Source organism: Mustelus asterias, unplaced genomic scaffold (genome assembly GCF_964213995.1).
Source record: "Mustelus asterias unplaced genomic scaffold, sMusAst1.hap1.1 HAP1_SCAFFOLD_77, whole genome shotgun sequence".
In the NCBI taxonomy this organism is placed as follows: Eukaryota; Metazoa; Chordata; class Chondrichthyes; order Carcharhiniformes; family Triakidae; genus Mustelus; species Mustelus asterias.
The window spans coordinates 1,338,640-1,361,164 of NW_027590136.1; the positions used below are offsets into that span (position 1 = coordinate 1,338,640).

Genomic DNA, 22,525 nt, shown 5'->3' on the forward strand with positions numbered 1-22,525 from the left:
TTTAAGCGGCCATTTGTAGCCGGCTCCAATGTTGGAGGTTCTCTGGTCCAATGGTGAGCACTCTGAACCAGACTGATCCTTGCTTTTCTTTGACGTTGCTGAGGGTTGATTTGAATCTTAGAAACCCTACAAGCACAGAAAGAGGCCACTTGGCCTATCGAGTCTGCACCGACCACAATCCCACCCAGGCTCCACCCCCATAACCCTACATATTTACCCACTAATCCCTCTAATCTACGCATCGCACGACACTAAGAGCAATTTTAGTTGCCAATCAACCTAACCCGCACATCTTTGGAATGTGGGAGGAAACCAGACCACCCGTAGGAAATCCACGCAGGCACGAGGAGAATGTGCAAACTCCACACAGACAGTGACCCAAGCCGGGAATCGAACCCAGGTCTCTGGAGCTGTGAAGCAGCATTGCTAACCACTGTGATACCGTACCGCCCCATTTGTTGATGGACATTTCGTTTAAATTTCTCACAAAGCAGGAATGCCAACGACAATTTTGTCAGCCTGTTCAGCTGCTATTACAATGCACATTGCTGAGCCTCTGGCGACAGATGCCTGCACCATCAGTGTTTTTTTTCATCTTTTCGCTACCCTTTAATTCCTCTGTTGAAAGAAAGGGGCAGTTGGTGTCACACAACCACAACCATTGGGCTGGAGTCCGGCAATTATTGATCAAGTTTGTGAGTTTCTCTGTGTGTGTGTGTGTGTGTGTGTGCCTGTGCATAGGTGCGTTTTGGGAGATCAGAGTGTCTTATATCAGAGTGCTATCGGTTCCATGGTGTAACGGTTCACACTCTGGACATTCGGCGTCCGAACAATTGTTTAAATTGGGACAGGTGGGTGACTGAATGGCACCCGTAGGTGGACCCCTGTCCGCTGTGGCTTCTCTGCCTCTCAGCGCTTTTTATTCTCGAGCAAACGTCCTCTGGGCCTGATGCAATGACGACAGGGGCGTCATTCGTTGCATCATCTGCAAAGTGATTGCGGTGGAATATGCCGAAATTACCTCAGTGTTTAGATTTCGACTTTCTGAGAATTTTAAAAAAAAGTCCCTTCAGCAAAATCATTATCGGCTTTGGGAAAGGAAGGCAAGGTTCCATCGAGATTTGAGCTCGGATCACTGGATTCAGAGTCCAGAGTGCTCACCATTACAACATAGACCCAGGAACATGGCCACCAGCTCCAAATGAGGACACACAAATAGTTTGACCTCTTTCATTCAATTACCCGTTTTATCCACCTGTCGTGCGACATTCAGGGACCGCTGGACATGCTCACCAATGCCCCTCTGAGATTCCCAGGGTCCTGCGTTTATCATGTATTCCCTTGCCTTGTTTGTCCTGCCCGAGCACATCGCCTCACATTGAGCCGGATCGAATTCCATTTGCAATAGCCCAGCCTATCTGACCAGGTCATCTATATCCTTCTGTGAACCAAGATTACCTCCGCCTTATCTACCACCTCGCAAATGTTTGTATCAAATGCCAATTTATTGCTCAAGCCTCGAACATTCAAATCGAAATCACTCATGCAAACTGCAGATGCAAAAACACTGATCCCTTGGAGCCCTCAGGAGACATACTCTTCCACTCTGAAAATCTGTCACAACCATCACCGTCTGCTCCCTGCCATAAGAGGTCACAAGATATCGGAGCAGAATTAGGTCATTCGGCCCGTCGAATCCGCTCCGCCATTCAATCATGGAGGATATGGTCCTCATCCCAGAACCCTTCAACCAATTAAAAATCTGTCTCATTCCTCCTTAAATTTACTCACTGTCCCAGCATCCACTGCACTTTGGGTTAGCGAATTCGACAGATTCAAAACCCTTTGGGAGAAGTAGTTCCTCCTCAACTCAGTTTAAATTTGCTACCCCTCATCCTAAGTCCATGACATCTCGTCTTAGAATGCCCCAACAGCCGATGCATTCGTTCCACGTCTACCTTATCCATGCCTTTTATCAACTTGTACACCTCAATTTGATCTCCGCTCATTCTTCTCAATTCCAGAGAGTATAGGCCTAAACTGTTCAATCTCTCTGCATGCGACAATCACTTCATCTCTGGAATCAATCTTGTGAACCTCCTCTGGACTGCCTCCAATGCCACGACATCTTTCCTCAAATAAGCGGAATAAAACTGCGTACAATACTTCAGGCGCAGCCTCACCAATACCTTGTGTATTTGCAGCAATACTTCCTTGTCTTTATATTCTATGCCTTTAGCTACAACTGCCAACATTCCTCTCGCTTTATTTGTCTGCTGTCTGCATGGCAGATTCCTGTGACTCATGAAGGAAGACACCCAGATCCCTCTGCACCGGAGTATCCCAAAGTCTCTCTCCATTTAGATAGTAAGTCGTCTTCCCATTTTTCTGACCAAAATGCATGATTTCACACTTATTCACCTTAAACTCCAGCTGCCACATTTTCGCCCACTCTCCTAACCTACTTTTTTCATTAGTAACTTTCTTATTTCCTCCTTGCAACTTACTGTCCCGCCTATTTTTGAGTCATCTGCAAATTTGGCGATGTTGCCTTCATTTCGAGTTTATTCAGGAGGAACTTCTCATTCAGTATGTGAATGTTCCGACTAGAGAGGGGGAGAAACTTGACCGTCTCTTGGGAAAAAAGGAAGAGCAGGTGACACAAGGAGAGTTAGGGGTCACTTTGGGACGAGTGACCATAATTCCATTAGTTTTAAGATAGCTATGGAGAACAATAGGTCTGGCCCAAAAGTTAAAATTCTAAATTGGGGCAAGGCCAATATTAATGTTATCAGACAGGAACTTTCAAAAGTTAAGTGGGGAATTAGCTGGCAGGCAAAGAGGCGTCTGGTAAGTGGGAGGCTTTCAACAGTCTGTTAACCAGGTATCAGGATAAGCACATTCCTCTTAGCGTGAAGGGCAAGGCACGTAGAACGAGGGAATGCTGGATAACTGGCGATATTGAGGCCCTGGTCAAGAAGAAGAATGAGATATGTCATACACCGGCAGCTGGGATCAAATGGATCCTTGAAGAATATAGAGGGTGTAGAAGCAGAGATAAGAGGATTCAGGAGAGCAAAAAGAGGACACGAGAATGCTTTGGCAGATAAGGCAAAGCAGAATCAAAAGAGTTTCTACAAATGTATGAAGGGTAAAAGAGTAACTAGGGGACAGTAGGACCTATTAACAATCAACAAGGTAATTTATGTGCGGATCCACAAGAGAAGGGTGAAATGATAAATGAATATTTCTTATCGGTATTTAGTGTTGTAAAAGGCAAAAAATGTTCGGGAACTTAGGGAAATAAATAGTGATGTCTTGAGGCGTGCAACAGAGAAGGAGGTGCTGGATGTCTTAAAGTGCATCAAGCTAGATACATCCCAGGGACCTGATGAAGTGTATAACAGGACGTTGTGGGGGGCGAAAGAGGAAATTGACTTTCTCCTTGCAAAGATATTTGAATCATGGCCAGCCATAGTGAGGCGCCTGAAGACTGGAGGGTGAACACAAAGGGTGGTTGTCGAGGGTTGTTTTCCAAACCCGGAGGCCTGTGACCAGCGGTTTGTCTCAGGGATCGGTGTTGGGTCCACCGTTTTTGTCATTTAAATTAGTGATTTGGATGAGAATTTAGGAGGCATAGTTTGTAAGTTTGCAGGTGACATCTAGATAGGTGGCATAGTGGACTGTAAAGAAGGGTATCAAGGACTGCAACGGGATCTTGATCAATTGGGCCAGTGGCCTGACGAATGGCAGATAGAATTTACTTCAGATAAATGTGAGGTGATGCATTTTGGTAGATCGAACCACGGCAGGACTTACTCAGTTAATGGTGGGGCGTTGGGGAGAGTTACAGAACAAAGAGATCCAGGGGTATATCTCATTGAAAGTGGAGTCACAGGCGGACAGATTGGTGAAGTGGGTATTCGGTATGCTTGGTTTCATTGGTCGGAACATTGAATTCAGGAGTTGGGACGTCTTCTTGAAGTTGCACAAGACAAGTAAGGCCACACTTGGAATATTGAGTACAGTCCCGGTCACCCTATCATAGAAAGGATATTATTGAACTAGAAACAGTGCAGAAAAGATTTACGAGGATGCTACCGGGACTTGATGGTTTGAGTTACAAGGAGGGGCTGGATCGACTGGGACGTTTTTCTCTGGAGCGGAGGATGCTTCGGGGTGATCTTCGAGGTCTGTAAAATATTGAAGGGCATAGATCAGCTAGATAGTCAGTGTATGTTTCCAAAGGTAGCGGAGTCTAAAACTAGAGAGCGTAGATTTAAGGTGAGAGGGGAGAGATACAAAGGAGTGCAGATGGGCATTTTGTCACACAGAGGATGGTGAGTGTCTGGAACAAGCTGCCGGAGGTCGTAGTCGAGAAAGGTACAATTTTGCTTTTTAAAACGCGTTTAGGCGGTTACTTGGATAAGATGGCTATGTCCAAGCGCGGGCAATTGGGACTAGCTTAATCATTAAAAAAGGGTGGCATGGACATGCTAGGCCGAAGGGCCTGTTTCCTGTGCTGTCCTGTTCTTTGTTCTTCGATCTACTGTGACCCAAAAACAACATACTGCAGTTGCTGCAACTCCCACGTCATAGCAGAAAATGTTCAAAATACAAACCAGGCCAAACAGCGTCTATGGAGAGGGAAACGGAATGATTGTTTCAGGTCGCTGACCTTTTCCCCAAACTGGAAGAATTTAGAGATTTAACGATTTACAAACAAATACAAAGTGAAGGAAACTAGAAAGGGCGAGGACGAATGAACAAACTGTCTCCTGATGGGATGTAAGGCAATAGTGATGGAATGACAATGGGGAAGATTAATGTCTACACTGACGCAATCTCCCAGATCTGGATGCAAATCTCACTCTAAATGAGAAGAAAACTTCTCGCTGAATTATGCACGAAACTCCTCGCCTTCCAGTGAAGATGAGGCAGATCTCACTCATAAACCATTAACTTTAAGATTAACAGTGGGATGGAGAAAGACTCAGTTTGAGCGGTGACAGCACCAGAGGAATGGAAAACTGTCGTTCACTCAGGAAAAGGGCAAAGTTTAAACACAGCTGCGCCCAACGTGTGGCTCGAACCCATGACCCTGGGATTAAGAGTTTCATGCTTGAACAACTGAGCTAGCCGGGCACATTGAGACGCTGATGTTCCAGATTCCAAAACAAATATGTGTTTCTTTTTCCATTCAGCTTGTTCTGATTACAAAGTTTACAATGAATCGACCTACAGAATCCTGAAAGTTACAATGCATTCCTCTCAATAATCATTAACATCATTGTCATCTTTCACGTCTTAGATTCATGTCCTTCCAAACATTGCAAACTCCTCTTACATCTGTCGGGCGGCATGGACAAGTTGTGCCGAAGGGCCTGTTTTGATGCTGTAAACCTCTATGACTCTATGTCAACTTAATATTCTTGTTCGAAATACTCCAGTCAGCGCGTGAAGCCACACAGCATGTATACTGTCAAACTGTCTCCCAGTTTCAGACTTTTCATTGTGATCACATCTCATTCTAAACTACAGAGGGAACATATTCATCCAACAGCCTCATCATAGAAATCAATCCAGAGGACCTTGGTTACACACATACAGCGAGAGAATAGAAGGAGCAAAGAGCAAACAATGATAGATGCACAGACAGAGACTGAAAGAAACTGATACGGTAATGGAGTGACAAAAAGAGGCAGAGCAGACATCAACAATCCATGAATAGTCCTGTAGAATTCCTGCATTGCAGAAGGACGCCATTCGGTCCATCGAGTCTGCATCGACCAAAGTCCCGCATAGACACTATCCCCATAACCCCATGCATTTACCAGACTCTAAGGGGAAATTTAGCATGGCCAATGCACCTAACCAGCAAATCTTGTGACTGTGGAAGGAAACTGGATCACCCAGAAATAACACACGCAGACATGGGGAGAATTTGCGAACTCCAAACAGACAGTTACCCTCGCGGGGAATCGAATGCAGGTCCCTGAAGCAGCAGTGATAACCACTCTGCCACCGTGATACCCCAATACATATCACTTACTTGATGAAGGCGCAGCGCTCTGAAAAATTGTGATAACAAAAACAACCCTATTGGACTTTAACTTGGTGTTCTGAGATCGCTAATGTGCCCACACCTGTTCAACGTCACATCTCCACATCATGGCTATACATACATCATCTTTCTGAACCCACAGGCATGGGTTCCTCTGAATTGGCGAATCGAGATAAAGTGAATATCCACAAGCATCTTTTGAAGATGTCTTGATTTATTTGTGAGCATGTTATGTTGATAGAATCCCTGCAGCGTGTGCTCGGATTCTCAAACCAAACCCCATATAAACCAATCCTGCTGTGTGCACGCGAAATAAGTTAACAAACCCAACGGTTCGTTCACAAACCCTAACGCAAACAATAGCTAAATGAAGACTTGTTCGGGACCTCTTGCGACTTTGTAGATCTTAATACCCAAAGCCAGAATCGTACCCCCAGACCTACGAGCCACCATGAGGAAAGCAGTTTCGGCATTACATTCCCATTGCCATCAAAATCTGATCAGACATCTGCAGTGAAAGTGAAAGTGCTGAAAAAACGCAGGAAGTCAGGACTCTTCTGTGCATAGGGAAAGAAAGTTCAATTTTTCACCTCCATGACGTTTAGTTTCAACTGGAAATGGTTAGAAATGTCCGACGTTTTAAACAAGTGATATCCAGGAGGGACGAAACATAACAACAGCTGATGAGGTGGAAGTCAGGAGAGATTAAATGGGAGAAGGAAAAAAATCACAAAGTGTTTACACCACAGATTAAGGCTGTCCAAAGTTCTTCACAGGACTCAAGGGCTAAAGGGGAACCTGTGGATGTGCTGTACATAGATTGCACACCTGTCACATTGATGTGGTTGTGGGTTTTGAAAATTGACAATTACACATAAGAACATAGGAACTAAGATCAGAAGTAGGCAAATACAGCTCTTCGAGCCTGCTCCGGCATTCAATCAGTTCATGGCTGATCTCTCCCTGGTCACAAATCCACGTCCCCACCTGTTCTCTTTCTTGAAAACGTTTAAAGAATCAGAATTCACCATGCTTTGGGGCAGCAAATTCCACAAATCCACGACTGTCAGCAATACGTGGTTACTCAACATCTCAGTTTTACCTCCACCGCCTCTCAACCTATATATGTGACGCTAGCTCTGACAAAATGACATCTCGACTCGAAATACTGGCTCTATCCTTTCCCCACAGAGGCTGTCAGACCAGCTGAGATTTTCCAGCTTTTTCTGGGGGGGGGGGGGGGTTTCAGACTCCAGCATGCACAGTATCTTGCTTTGATATACATGTGACCTCTTCTTCTCGATTGCCCGAAAAGATGCAACATTTGGTCTACATTTATTCTATCAATTCTTTTAAAATTTTATATACCTCGATCACTTCAGCATCTGGTGGGACGATTTCACTCACTGTCAATTTGTTGTCCCAGCGAACTTAATTGGTGTCCCCACTGGCTGAAGGAAGTACCTATGTTCCATACAAACAGGACACTTTGAAGGAGAAACTTGTCTCGAGTGAAAACGATCAGGGATGAAAATAAGAAGCAAAGGGATATAATTCGAAAACCTCAGTTCACCAGTTACCCTGGTAGTCCACTGGTTTGTGTTTAGCACTCTCCCAGTGATATTTGGTTTCAACTCTCGCTCAAGAAGAAAATATTCTCAGCAAACGATTAAAAATAAGGTGATTTACTCTTTGATCGAAAGCAGATCTACTAGAATCAGCCGAGTGAGGATTGTAAGTTTACATCAGAGCTGGAAATGTCACATGTGCAACACTTCAAGAACAAACACAGAAAGAGAAGGGCAGTGATGGTCTGCAAAGCACGCGCAATAGAGATGGTGATGCAAGGGAAAATCTGGATTATGATTGGTCAGATTTTTACCGATTACACTGTCAGCGAAATATGAAATCTTTCCCTCTGCATTGAAAAACATTTGGAAATGTTTCTGTCCAGTTCTGAACCGTCGGAAGCGAAAGTGTTAACTGCAGTGGATTGATTGCTGTGTGTTTTCATTGGCTGAACACATCACTGTGTTGAAGCAGAATGTGCCATTTTGCAGGAAAAACTTGTTTGTGGTGAAAGTGTGAAAATAAAAATAACAAAGGTAGCGTGGATAAAGCAAATTCTAAAACACACAGTAAACTGCTGCTCTGGGGGTTAGAGATTGTCATTTTCACTGATGTTTTGATTGCAGGTCAGTAAATGAAGATCTATTGCTCGCATCCAAACCGTGAAAACAGATGTCAGTTATTGCCTGGTGGAACATATCAAACACAATCTCGCCTCGTGTCCGGAAGTGAAGACTTCCAACAGGAAGTTTTTTTGTCATTTCTGTCAGGAGTTTGGGAAACAGGCGAGGCTAAGGACAATTTAAATGGTGCTGGGCCTTTATTGCAGCTCATTGTGTTTCTGACTGGAGATGATTTCTGTTTGTTGAACAGTTCAGGATGAGTTGACTCAGTGAAGGTGCAGGCTCCTGACGGCCGTTCCCAACTCAGTTGCTTCCAATGTATTTCAGAAACAATATCAGTAAATTGCAGGATTAGAATGATTATTTTTCTGCTCCCGTAGCCGAACGGTCTAAGGCGCTGGATTAAGGCTTCAGTTTCTGAGGCGGTGTGAGTTTGAGTCTGAATCCCACCGCTGCCAAATTCAATTTAAGTTGTGGTCCTTTCGGCAGAATTCGAACAGCTCAGATATGTTTCCTCCCTGCTGGATTTCACTTGTTTTAAACTTCCTACATTTCTAACCATTCCCAATGTTAATGAAAAGCCTTGGGATTCAAAGATGAGCTTTGTTTCCTGTGCACACTCTGTATTACTTCCTGAGATTTTTCCAGCATTATCACCGTTCAGTGCAGGTGTATGATCCGCTTTGGGTGGCAGTGAAAATACATTTAGCTGACTTGCATTTATCACGATTGCTATTTCGCCTAGGGGTATGATTCTCGCTTTGGGTGCTAAAATCCGCAAGCCTGCGTGAGGTCCCATTTCAAATTCTGGGTAAGCCCTCATTAAGCTGTCGTTTCGCATTGGACAAGAGGAGGATTTTGTTAGTTTATTTCCCGTGCACATGGCAGGATTGGTTTACATGGGGTATGATTTGAGAACCTGAGCAGACAATGCAGGGATTCTGTCAGCACTACACACTCACAAAGAATCAAGACATTTTCAAAAGGTGACTATGCTTTCGGACATTCACTTAATCCTTATTCACCAACTCGGAGGACCGCATTCTTCTGGTTTCAGACAGCTGCTTTGTGTTTAGTCGATTCTGCCGCACTCTCTGTCCCTCTCCGTGTCTTTTTTGTTGCTGTATACCTGTCTCAGGCTCTTTTACTCTCTGTCTCTCCGTCAGTTCATCAATCACTGTTCCCCCTTTTGCTCTCTATTCCCTTTATTCTTTCGTTGTCTGTGTTCAATCAAGGTTCACTGAATTGATTTCTGTGATGACGAGGTTGTCCTGGGAGGAGAGATTCAGTGGAATGAATCTGTTTGCTCTGTAGATTAGAATAATGAGAGGTGACGGATTGGAAAGTCTGACAATGGCGAGACAGTTTGACTTTGGACACACTGAAACACTCTTTTCCCAAGTGGTTGGAATATTCAGTTCAAAAAATATTCAGGTGAAAAATATAAGAGTGTTTGTGCAATGTTTGAAAAGAGGTGAAGCTAAGAAGTGGAAGATGTGAATGAAGTTATTGATGATTGAGAGGAATGCATTGTAACCTCAGGGATTCCGTAGATTGAATAATTATAAACTTTGTAATCAGAACAAGCTGAGACACCAGATGGAAACGCTTTATTTGCCTCCACACATTTTTGGATATGGAGTGCTGGGGCCCACATGTGCCCGGCTAGCTCAGTCGGTAGAGCATGAGACTCATAATCTCACGGTCGAGTCCCACGTCGGGCGTTCTTATTTTAAAACTTGCCCCATTCCTGGGTAAACGCCAGCTCATCATTCCTCCGGCACTGCCACCGCTCAAACTGAGTCTTACTCCATCCCGCTTTGTTGATCTCACAGTTACTGCTTTCTGAGTTATCTTTGCTTCCCTGGCAGTCGAAGTGTTTAGTGCTTAATTCAGCGAGAAGGTTTCTTCTCATTTTGCTCGAATTTGGAACCCAGACCTGGGAGATTGTGTCAATGGAAACAACAATCCCCATTGTCATCTAATCACTCCAGCCTTACGTCCTATCACAAGGACGTTTGACTTTTCGTCCTTTCGCTCTCTATTTCCCTTTATTTTGTATTTGTTAGTAAAACATTAAATCTCTAAATTCTCCAAGTTGGTTAAAAGGTCAGCGACCCTATACATTCACTCTGTTCCTCTCTCAATAGACGCTGTTTGACCTGCTGAGTGTTGCCAACATGGTCTATTTTGAGTTGCGATTTGCAACAACTCCAGTAACAATGTTTGGTTCAATGTGGATCAGTTTTCTTCGACTGAACCTTACCTGCTCAAATAGTTGAGGGGTTGAGGTTTTGAATAGTAAGGTGTGTCACCCTGATTGACATAAAATGAAACAAAATGAGGCTTATTCATTTCAAAAGACGTTACTAAGTCAATATATATTTTGAAGGGGGTCAACCTCCGGGTGACATTCAGTCACTCATCTGTTCCAATTTCAACAGAAAGTGGGACGGAGAGAGTCTAGAGTGGTAAGTGTTACCCCATGGAACCGACAGCACTCTGACCAAAGACACTAAGCCTTTCTCCCAAAATACACACACACACACACACACACACACGCACACACCCAGACTTGCTCAATAATTGCCAGTTTCCCGTCGAATAGTTGTTGTTGTGTTACACCAACCGCTCCTTTCTTTCAGAAGAGGAGTTAAAGAGCGGCAAAAATGAAAAGGACATTGAACAAAGAACAAAGAACAATACAGCACAGGAACAGGCCCTTCGGCCCTCCAAGCCCGCGCCGCTCCCCGGTCCAGGATTGAATCCTGAATCCAGGATCCCCGCCCAATTTTCCAGCCTATCTACATACCAATATCTTATCCACCGAGCTGTCCCCCACAGCTACGATGCTTTGTTCATTACAACCTATTAACTCACCCCCACCCCCCCATTCCAGACCATGTGATCTCCAGGGAGAGGCGAAAACCCAGAGTGAAAAACCCCAGGGCCAATATGGGGAAAAAAAATCTGGGAAATTCCTCTCCGACCCCCTGAGGCGATCGAAACGAGTCCAGGAGATCACAATGGCCCTGATCGGAAAATGCTTCCCAACCCTAGTCATTTCCACTTCCACGAGAAACAAGGAACAATTAGCCCGCGCCGCTCCCTGGTCCAAACTAGACCACTCTTTTGTATCCCTCCATTCCCACTCCGTTCATATAGCTGTCTAGATAAGTCTTAAACGTTCCCAGTGTGTCCGCCTCCACCACCTTGCCCGGCAACACATTCCAGGCCCCCACGACCCTCTGTGTGAAATATGTCCTTCTGATATCTGTGTTAAACCTCCCCCCCTTCACCTTGCTGCTGCAAGCGTCTGTCGCCAGAAGCTCAGCAATGTGCATTGTAAAAGAAGCTGAACTGGCTGAAAAATTCCTCTCCCTATTCCTGCTTTGTGGGAAATTTAAACAAAAGGTTCTTCAAAAAATCAATCCCCAGCAACGGCAAAGGAGAGCAAGGATCGGCCTACATTTGAACTCGGCTGGTTGGATTCAAATGCTCACCATTAGACCAGAGAACCCAGAATACAGCAGCCAGCTGCAAATCGTCGCTCAACGCATTCGACCCACTTGCAGTTGCTGCCACATTGAATGAAAGAGGTCGCAGTCCTTGAGTGACCATTTGCAGCTCGCGGCTGTGTTCCTGGTTCTGTAGCGTGATGTTGAGCACTCTGGTCTCTGAATGCAGTAGTCCGAGTTCAGATCTCGATGAAGCATTGCAGACATGGGGCGATAGTGCAAATTCCACACAGTCACCCGAAGCCTCACAGAACTAAACCCCCGTCCCTGGCACTGTGAGGCAGCAGTGCTAACCACTGTGCCACCGTGGCAGAAAACGGTTCCCCTACCGATACCATTCACTGAGTCATCTTCCCAAGTTAAGCAAGAGTTGGTCCGATGAGAATACTCATTCCACCGAGATTCAAACTCTCATTTTTGTATACACAGTCCAGAATGCTCACCGTTACATCACAGAACCAACAGGACGTCCGTCGAAGGCAGGAGGCATTTCACCCAGATCTCACACATCTACATTCTTGCTCAATAATAGTCAGGATGCAGTCGAAGGGTTGTTGTTCTTTGACAGCAACTGCACCTTTCTTTCGACAGAGCGTTAAAGTGCAGCGAAAAGATGAAAAAGAAAATTGTCTGCACCTGTAAGGGCTTGATTACCTCTAAAGATTCACATTCCAACCATTATCTTGCAATTGCGTCTCTGTCTGTTTATGTCGTGTTTGTGAATAAAAATACCCCAGTCCAACGCTTGCAAAGGAAATGATTTGCTGTAGATTGGGGGATTATGTCTTCTGAGCTTCGCTCCTATCAATGGTGGCGAATAACGACACGTTGTTGTCGCACTTGCTGTTGCTGTCACATTGAATGAAATAGGTCAAATTCTTCGAGGGACCATTTTGGTGGTCACTCTGTTCTGGGATCTGTGATGTGACGCTGAGTACTCTGGACTCGGAATCCAGCGATTCGAGTTCAAATAGCGGCAGAGACTTGCGTTGCTTTGCTTAAGCCGCTGATGGGTTTGCTGTTGGCATTTTATTTAAAATTCTCAGTCAGTGCACATCTAAACACTGAGGAAACTTCAACAAATTCCACCGCACTTGCGCCCAATGCACCGAATGACTCTCTTGGCGTCATTGCTTCAGCACCAGAGGACGACTGCTCAAGAATACAAAGCGTTGAGAGGCAGGGGAGCCACAGTGGGCATGAGGTCCATCCACAGGTGTCAGTCACTCAGTTGTGTCACAAGCTTAGAAAGAGTTTGAATGCGAGAGTCCAGAGTGCTAACAGTTACACCATGCAACCGACAGCACACTGACCTCAGACACTAGGCCTTTCTCTCAAATCAGAAACACACACACAAACACACATGCTCAATAACTGCCAATAATTGTTATTGTATGAAACCAACTTCTCCTTTCTTTCAACTTAGGGGTTAAAGAGTAGCGAAAAGATGAAAAACAAATGCTGGTGTTGCAGGTATCTGACGCCAGGGGCTCAGCAATGTACATTGTAATAGCTGTTGAACTGGCTGACAAATTGTCCTCTCAATTCGAACTTCGTGAGAAAACTAAACGAAATGTCCTTCAGCAAATCAATCATCAGCATTGGCAAACAAAAAGAGAGGTTCCAACGAAATGTGAACTCGGGTAGCTGGATTCACAGTCCAGAGTGCTCACCATTACACCACGGAACACAGCGGGCGACAGCATCTGAAAGTGGTCGTTCAATGCCTGTACCAATTTGAACAGCAGGCAGAAATATCAGCCCCATTCCACAAGCCCGTCAATTACCCACATTTCCCTTACCTTTTCCTCCTGTCAAAATGTGTATTCTACCTTCAACTGCAATACATTTCACTGTCGCTCACCACATTATGTGGAGATGCCGGCGTTGGACTGGGGTGAACACAGTAAGACATTTCCACTCCATCTGACGAAGGAGCAGCGCTCCGAAAGCTAATGGTATTTGCTACCAAATAAACCTGTTGGACTTTAACCTGGTGTTGTTAAAACTCTTACTGTGCTCACCACATTCACAGAGCAATGTTAGCATCGAACTGATGGAAACCTTATTGTGGTAAAAATGCTGAACAACATCAGCTTATCACAGCTCTGCCTTCGTCACACCAGTGTGAAAATGTGAACAATTTCATATCGGGACAGAAAGGAAGGATAGTGTGGCTGTGGATAATTGGGCGCTGTGTACATTCCTGTAATCAGTATCTGGGAGAATCGGGCAAATGAGATCCTGGTGGCCTCGTGGTTAGGGGTTCGGCACTTTCAGGGTTACAGACTGCCATCGATATATTAAGATTTAATATTTTTTACAAACAAACCAGCAATACTTCCTGGTCCAAAGCAGCTCTGCCAGAATCAGTGGAGTGAGATTTGCAGTTTTGTTTCCGAATTGGAAATGTCACGTGGACAACAGGTCAAGAACAAACACAGATAGTGAAGGACATTGATCGGACGCAAAGTGCTGATGATGGAAATGGTGATACAAGGCAAATCTGGGTGGTAATTGTCAGGTTGAACCGTTTCCACTGACAGAAATATCATTCATTTCTGGACAAAAACTCGGGCTAAGTGACAAGAAAACTTCTCACTGAATTCACCAGTAAACTATTTGTCTTCGACTAATTGCAAGCAGTTTTCATTCAGAAAGCAGGAACAGTGAGATTAACAAAGCGGGATGGAGAAAGATTCAGTTTGAGCGGTGACATTGCCAGATGAATGGGGAGCTGGAGTTCACCCAGGAAAGCAGCAAAAGTTCAAATATAATGAGAAGCAGCCAATGTTGCCCTTGTCCATCATTCTTTGTGTCAGTTAATCCATCCTGTGACGCTTTCTATCACAGACCTTCCATTTAATATCTTTACTGAGTGTTTCCCGTCTTAAATCCCGCAAAAACTCAACAGCTCAATGAATGTTTCGTGAGAAACGAGAATAATTCTGAAATCTGAATCATTTTGAAATAAAACTATTTAGAAATATTTCTCCCTGGTCTTGAAGCGGGAACTTTCGCGTGTGAGTCAAACATGACAACCACTGCACGACGAGATGCGAATATGTGCACGGTGTCAAAATCGAAACGTTTCTTTCCTGTCAGTGCGTCAAAGAAATATCAGCATCCCTTATTTTACAGAAAACATTTGAGGCCGAGGTCAGAGCAAAGGTAAGGTGGCTGTAATCTCGAGATTCGGATAATGTTGACCAACGAACGGAAATGATACAGATTTCCCTCACCCTTAATGAGAAAGCTTAATGAACGTTTTTGCTTGGTTTTGAACCAGGGACTTATCACGTGTCAGGTGAACCTGATAACCACTACACTACAGAAACAGCTGATCTAGCCGATAGCAAATCGGCCTGTCTGCAATGTTCAACTGCGCTATGGTGCTGCACGTTCAAATGGTTAGACAGAGAGCCCCCCATCTCCTCCGCCCCCCTTCCGCCCCACGCCCCCGCCCTCCACCCCCCCCCCCCCCCCCCACGCCCCCCATGTTTCAGGAAGATAGCCGTTACTTTCAATCTGATTGCTCAATTTATATTGAACTTCAAACCTTAGAAGCGTTCGTCTGGAAAATATCTGAGGGAGCAATGATTTCTGCTCATGCATTAATGCATCATACTCATCTTGCTTCGAATAATCTCAACCAATTGTACTCAGTAATAAAAACAATTTACCGCGGATGCTGGAATCTGAAACCAAAAGAGAAAATGCTGGAAAATCTCGCAAGGTCTGGCAGCATCTGTAAGGAGAAGAAAGAGCTGACGTTTCGTGCCCAGATGACATTCGTCAAAGCTCATTTTACAATTGTACTCAGTATGTATTTCATTATCCAATATTTAATATCAGGACGTTATTTAACACATAGATCTTCTTTATGATTTGAATATCTCTGAAATTGAATATCATGAATTGCAAACATAACTGACCAACAGAAGGAAGCGAGTCTCCGGGCAATGCAGATCGCAATTTTGACCTTGAACATAGTCTGATGTTAAATAAAATCAACTACATTTAAATGGAAGAGATTGAAAAGATATCTGTTAGTTGCACTTGAGCCTTTTAATTATGGGTGTGAAACATTCAGGCGCATAAATTCTGGCCATCTTTAGGAAAGTCCAATAGATCCGCACTGAGTCTCGATTTCCTCATCTGGCTGAGTGATTTTTCCTATTACTTTGTTATGAAGAACGATTTCAAAAAAAAGCTGTAGGACACGTGCGTCATTTCCTCTAGTTCGCTTGCACTATGTCTTGTGTCTGTCTTTTTGAGCGCACACTGCTTTTAGACATGTTTCAGATGGTAATTAACTATGTTAGTCTGCACCTATAAACCCATTAAATTCTGTTATAGGCTGAAAGAGATGCTAATATGTGCAGGTTGTCAAAATTGAAAATTTCCTGTCAGTGCGTCAAAAGAATCAGCATTTCATATTTTGCAGAAAACATTTGGGGCCGAGCTCAGAGCAAAGATAAGATGGCTGTAACATCGAGATTTGGATCATGTCCAGCAACGATCTGAAATCATACAGACTTCCCTCACCCGACATGGGAAAGCTGATGAATGTTCTGCCCGGTTCTGAAGCGGTGATCTTTCACGTGTTCGGCCAATGTGATAACCACTACACTATAGAAACAAGAGAATGCGCCACGCCGCCAATTGGCCTGACTACAATGTTGAACTACATTGTGTTGCTGCAGGTTGTCATGGTCAAATTGAGGGTCCATGTCACTTAATAGAAGAACAAATCCGATTTTTCAACCTGATGTCTCAACTTATCTTGAACTTCGTCTGGCAAATGTCTCAGGCGGCAACGAATTCCGCTCAATCATTAATACATCATTCTCATCTCCCGTCAAATAATTTCAAACAGTTATATCAAATATTTGTAGTTATTCAATATTTAATTTCAGTACGTTTATTTAACACAGATGTCCTCATTCTGAATTGGATACCTCTGAAATATACAACATTTTCTTGCAAACATGACTGACCAACAAAATAAATAGAGTCACTGCGTAATACACATGCCATGGTGCTTATTTGAGATTGACAACATTCATCCTTTAAAATATACTTGAATCCCCGCTATTCTGTTTGTGAAGTATTCTGGCGCCTAAATCACGTTCATCTATCGGAAGTCCAGGAGGTCCGCACTGAATCTCGATTTCCACATGGGTCTGAGTGGTTTTAGCTATTTCTTTATTGTGAAGAGCAATTTTAAAAACGTGCTTCTGCGAAATGCGCGCCATTTACTCCAATTCAGTTCCAATTTCAATTGTGTCTCTCTTTATGAGCACACAATACAATTTGATATGTTTCAGATGTTGATTAACTATGTTAGTCTGCACCAAAAACCCATTGAATTCATTTGTGGACTGCACGAGTTGCGAATATATGAACAAACAATAGAGTTTTTCATTCCCTGCGTCCTAAAATGCATCAGTTCCGATTTTCGTAAATGCATTTGAGGCCGACGTCAAAGCCCATATAACATGACCATATAAGATTATATCGGATTCGCATGACGTTGAGCAACGAACCTACATCGTGCAGACTCCGCTCACGCTTAACGCGAACGATCCAACAGCATTTCTACCCGTTTCGAACTGGGGATTTGTCGTGTGTGAGGCGACCGTGATAACCATTACACTACAGGAACAGCTGACAGTGCTCACTTATCGTTTCACTTGTATCTGTCTTTTTGAGCACACACTACGATTAGGTATGTTTCAGATGGTGATTAACTCTGTTAGTCTGCACCTATTAACCCATTAAATTCTGTTGTAGACTGAACGAAATGCTAATATGCGCATGTTGTCAAAATAGAAACGTTTCTTTCCTGTCAGTGCGTCAAAATATTCAGCATTTATTTTACAGGAAGCATTTGAGGCCGACGTCAAGCAAAGATAACATGAATCGAGACTCGGATAATGTTCAGCAACAAACTGAATTAATTCAGATTTCTCTCACCCGACATGAAACATCTTAATGTTTTCTTCTGCCCGGTTTCGGACCCGGGTCCTTTACAAGCACTGCACTACAGAAACAAATGACAGCACATCGCCCCCAATCGGCCTGACTACAATGCTCAACTGCACTGTGTTCGTGCTGGTCGGCATGGTTAGATTCAGAACCCCCCATGCCACTTAATACAAGAAAACACTCGTTACTTTCAACCTGATGTATCAACTCATCTTGTAATTCCAAATTAAAAAGCGTTCCTCCAGTAAATGCCCAAGGGAACTCAATGAGTTAAAGCTCAATTGTTTTAGCTCAAAGTTCAGAAAATGTTGAGTAATATCCGGCCCCAATGGTGAGAGGTTCATTCCTATCCAGCAGGAGACACCCAATCAGCTCACAGCTCCTTTATCCTATATTTCACCCAATCAGCTCCGAGTGTCTTCATTCTTCAATTCATGACGTCAGAGAGAGGAGCAGGAACAATTTGAATCTATTCTCAGAACAATGAGCTGAACAGAAGAACATCAGAGAATAGGGAAGAGGTGTTGCAATGAACCATTTGCTCCTTCATTAGGGCCTGTTCCGTGATTCAGTAAAATCATTGTTGATCTCCCTCACAGTAAGAAGTCTTGCAACACTAGGTTCAAGTCCAATCAGTTTACGTGGTCGCACGAGCTTTCGGAGTACTGCTCCTTCATCAGGTGAGTGGAGAGTTGGGTTTAGAAACAGGGCATAGAAAGACACAGACTCAATTGCAAGATAATGGTTGGAATGCGTGTCTTAACAGCGAATCAAGTCTTTACAGGTACAGACAATGCGAGTGGAGAGGGGGACAATGACAGGTTAAAGCGGTGTGAATTGGCTCACGCCAGGCCAGTTGGTAGGATATTGCAAGACCAGGTCAAATGGTGGGGGTTACAAGTCGTGTGACATGACCGCAAGGTCCCGGTTGAGGCCGTTCTCATGTATGGAATTTGGCTATCAGTTTCTGCTCAGCGATTCTGCGTTGTCGTGCGTCTTGAAGGCCGCCTTGGAGACCGCTTACCCGAAGATCGGTGGTTGAATGCCCTTGACTGCTTAAGTGTTCCCCGACAGGAAGGGAATATTCTTACCGGGTGATTGTCGAGCGGTGTCCATTCATCTGTTGTCGTAGCGTCTGCATGGTCTCGGCGATGTACCATGCTTCGGGATATCCTTTCCTGCAGCGTATGAGGTAGACAACGTTGGCCGAGTTGCATGTGTATGGATCGTCTACCTGGTGGATTCTGTTCTCACGTGTGATGGTGGCATCCGGGTCGATGATCCAACACATCTTACAGAGGTTGCCCTGGCAGGGTTGTGTGGTGTCGTGGTCGCTGTTCTCTTGAAGGCTGGGTAGTTTTCTGCGAACAATGGCCTGTTTAAGGTTGCTCTGTTTTTTGAAGGCAAGTAGTGGGGGCGTGGAGATGGCCTTCGCGTGATATTCGTCTTCATCGATTGTACGCTGAAGGCTCCGAACAAGATGTCATAGCTTCTCCACTCCGAAGATGTCTTGGCTTCTGCCCTCTGGGGACGTACTGGAGGAGGAAGGGCACTCTGACGGCCGTGTCCCCTACTTGTCTTCTGAGGAGGTCGGTGCGTGTTTTTGCTGTGGCGTGTCATAGAAATCATAGAAACCCTACAGTGCGGAAGGAGGCCATTCGGCCCATCCAGTCTGCACCGACCACAATCCCACCCAGGCCCTACCCCCACATATTTACCCGCTAATCTCTCTAACCTACACATCCCAGGACTCTCAGGGGCAATTTTTTTTTGTCGGAACTGTCGATCGATTAGTCAAGCGCAATATCCTGTTCTCGCAAGGGCGTCTGTCAAAAACGACACCGCTCAGATTCCGACGTTCAACCTGAGCTGTTGGACTTCAGCTCCAAGGACAAAAACTTGCATCAACTCTGGCAGCGGTGGGATTCGAACCCACGCCTCGAGAGAGACTGGAGCCTAAATCCAGCGCCTTAGACCGCTCGGCCACGCTACCACACAAGAAAGTGCCCTTATCATGTCGTTCCATTGCATTAATACTGAAATATATCAAAACCCGTGGAGTTGGGATGGGCCCTGACGAAATCGTAACCGAATCAGATGATCCTGAAATGTGTAGCAAACAAAAATCATCTCCAGTCAGAAACACAATGAGCTGCAGTGAAGGGCCGGCTCCATTTAAACTGTCCTTAACCTCGTCTGGCTCCCAGAAAGGACAATATGGCTTCCTGTTGAATTTGCTCAGGGTCTTCACTTGAGAAAGGACAGGACACAAGGCGAGACTGGCATTTGTGCCTTCTGCCGGGAAATAACTGATATTTGTTCTCACGGCTTGGAGGAGAGCAATAAATCTTCATTTCCTGACCTGCAATCAAAACAGCAGTGAAAGTTTCAAATTCTAACCATCAGACCAACAGGTTGCAGCGTGTTTTGCTATTTGCTTTGCCCACGATCCTTTTGTTATTTTAATTTCCACGCCAGACCACTTGCACCACGAACTTCTCCTGCAAAATGGCACCTTCCGTTTCAACACCAGAGAAGTGTTCAGCCAATTACAGGAATAATTCTACGACAGTTATCGCGTCCGCCTCCCACGGTATGAAACTGGGCAGATTTTTTTTTCCAAATCATTTTCATTGCAGACTGAGGGAAAAGTTATTTTATTCATATATTTGCACATTTTAATTAGTCTGATGGGTTTCCCCTGCATTTTCTAATTGCTAAGTCAGGGGCCACTCAATAAAAAGGACAGAAGGTGAGGTTCGGCACAGAAAACAAAGGAGGATGTATTATTTGACACAAGGAATGATAGACAAGGCAACATTGAGCTGGTGATGGTGGAACTCGGGTATTCCAATGGTGCAAAGTCATCGTTTTCACGACCATGGACTCGATGGCAGGTGGCAAATGTGGTAAGAAGCAGAGTATTGTTTTTCAAAAATGAGGAACCTGTCTATTGTGTGACGGAAGAGAAGGAAGAGAATGGCTAAAATGACGATGATCCGCTGATTGGGAAAGTCACTGTCAGCTTCCCTGCTGGACCAGTGGTTTGGATTTGGCACTTTCATCACTATGGACTGGATTCAATCCCCAGCCAGAGAGTAATTCGTTTGTGTTGCTGTGTGAACTCACACCATGAAAAGGAAACCTTCATTGAATGAAACCAGATCTGGCAGCGTCTGTGGAGTGAGAAACAAAGCTAATCTTGCATCTGGATCTTTCATCAGAGCTGGAAAAGTCAGAAATGTAACAGATGGAAAACAAGTGTTTGGCTATGATTCCAAAATATTGTGAGGGGCTTAAGGGGCGAAATATTCCATCCAAAATCCCAATTATATTCTAATCCGTTGCAGATATCACTCTGCGCAACAGTTAGCACGTGGCTTCGACTGGCAGTGGGGCCGAATGGTTTTAGTTGCTAAATCAAAGCTTCAATATCTCAAAAGTTGTGGGTTTAAATGCCACCACTGCCAAAATGTGCAGCTTGTTTGTCTGTTCGGCGTGTGGCATTTTGTAAGGAAGAAAAAAGAGGGATGAAAGGTGCAGCGTGACCTCCTGGGACCGAATGTTCCCTTTTGTTGCTGTCACTATTCAATGATTTAATATGAGTAACACTAACACATTGACACCGGTTGCAGTGGTGGCCAAGCGGCTCAGGCGGTGGATTTGAAATTGCTGTTTTCTCACGAAGATTTGATCCTCACCCACTGCGCTGCTCCGCATTCATTCCTTTAGGTGACAGCAGGATTAATTATTCGTTCAATGGAATCAAAATCTTTCAAATATTCCCATCTGTTTTTCCTGTTTCACTTCCACGTTCCTTCATTTCTGTTCATCAGCGAGAATTCACCAAAACCCCAGCCAGAAATGGAACAAAACTGAACCCAGTTAGTGACATGTGTTTGTGTCTCGTCACCCCTCTGTGACTCTCGGTGTCGGTGTGTGTTCCTCTGTGCATCAATGTGATTCATTTCCCAGAAGGGATGAACACATCTTTTACCATCACAAACTGCGTTCACTTCTTCATATACCTCAATGGCAAATGGTACAGAGAATAACAACATGTTTGAAAGTTGCGAGAAAGATTGACTGATACAGGATTTTTTTGACTGGCTATTGCTCATTGACTCAGTGGCCGTGTGTTACACAGCAGAGGATGATTGAAATTTTCACTGATCAACATTTAAACAGACAGTGGATTCACTCGGTGTGATGGTGCGTTCCAGTTCTATATCTGCAACTACAGCATCAATTTCTCTCAGTTACTGTGAATCCCATATTTCTAATAGGTTGGAAATATACAACAGCATGACCTAATGTATCTCGTTTTATTTGAAATGAATATTCATCGATCGATTTGTATGACAATTTAGCGAATATTAGCAAGACTGGCAAAGTTTGGACAATATTTCCCTATTGCAGAAGGATACAAAGAATATCTATGTCGGAATATAAGTAGAAACAGAAATAGAGGGAGTCTATTTGGCTCGGGGTGCTCTCAAACCTCCAAACTTTCAGTTGGCAGCTCACTTTCCTGAACAATTTTCCAACATAAATCCTGCAGCAGTTTAAATTCAAGGCTGCCTGGATCCAATTCAATTCGCAGTCTGGACCTTGTGCTAGTTGTTATAACTCACACTTGGCTACTGGTTTGAAAAGAGTCATATTGAATTCGGAAACTTAACTCTCTGTTTTGCTCGACATTTGTTGCAAGCCCTCCTGAGAACTTCCAGTCCTTTCTGTTTTTATTCTAACATGAATCA

General features: G+C 44.2%; 1 non-coding gene across 1 annotated transcript; it reads right to left on the minus strand.

Moving 5' to 3' along the window:
* Nucleotides 1-19,676: 19,676 nt before the first annotated feature.
* trnal-uag (transfer RNA leucine (anticodon UAG)) lies at nucleotides 19,677-19,758 on the minus strand. Its single transcript has one exon. It is a non-coding gene; the product is annotated as a tRNA-Leu (tRNA).
* Between the last annotated feature and the right edge of the window lie 2,767 nt (nucleotides 19,759-22,525).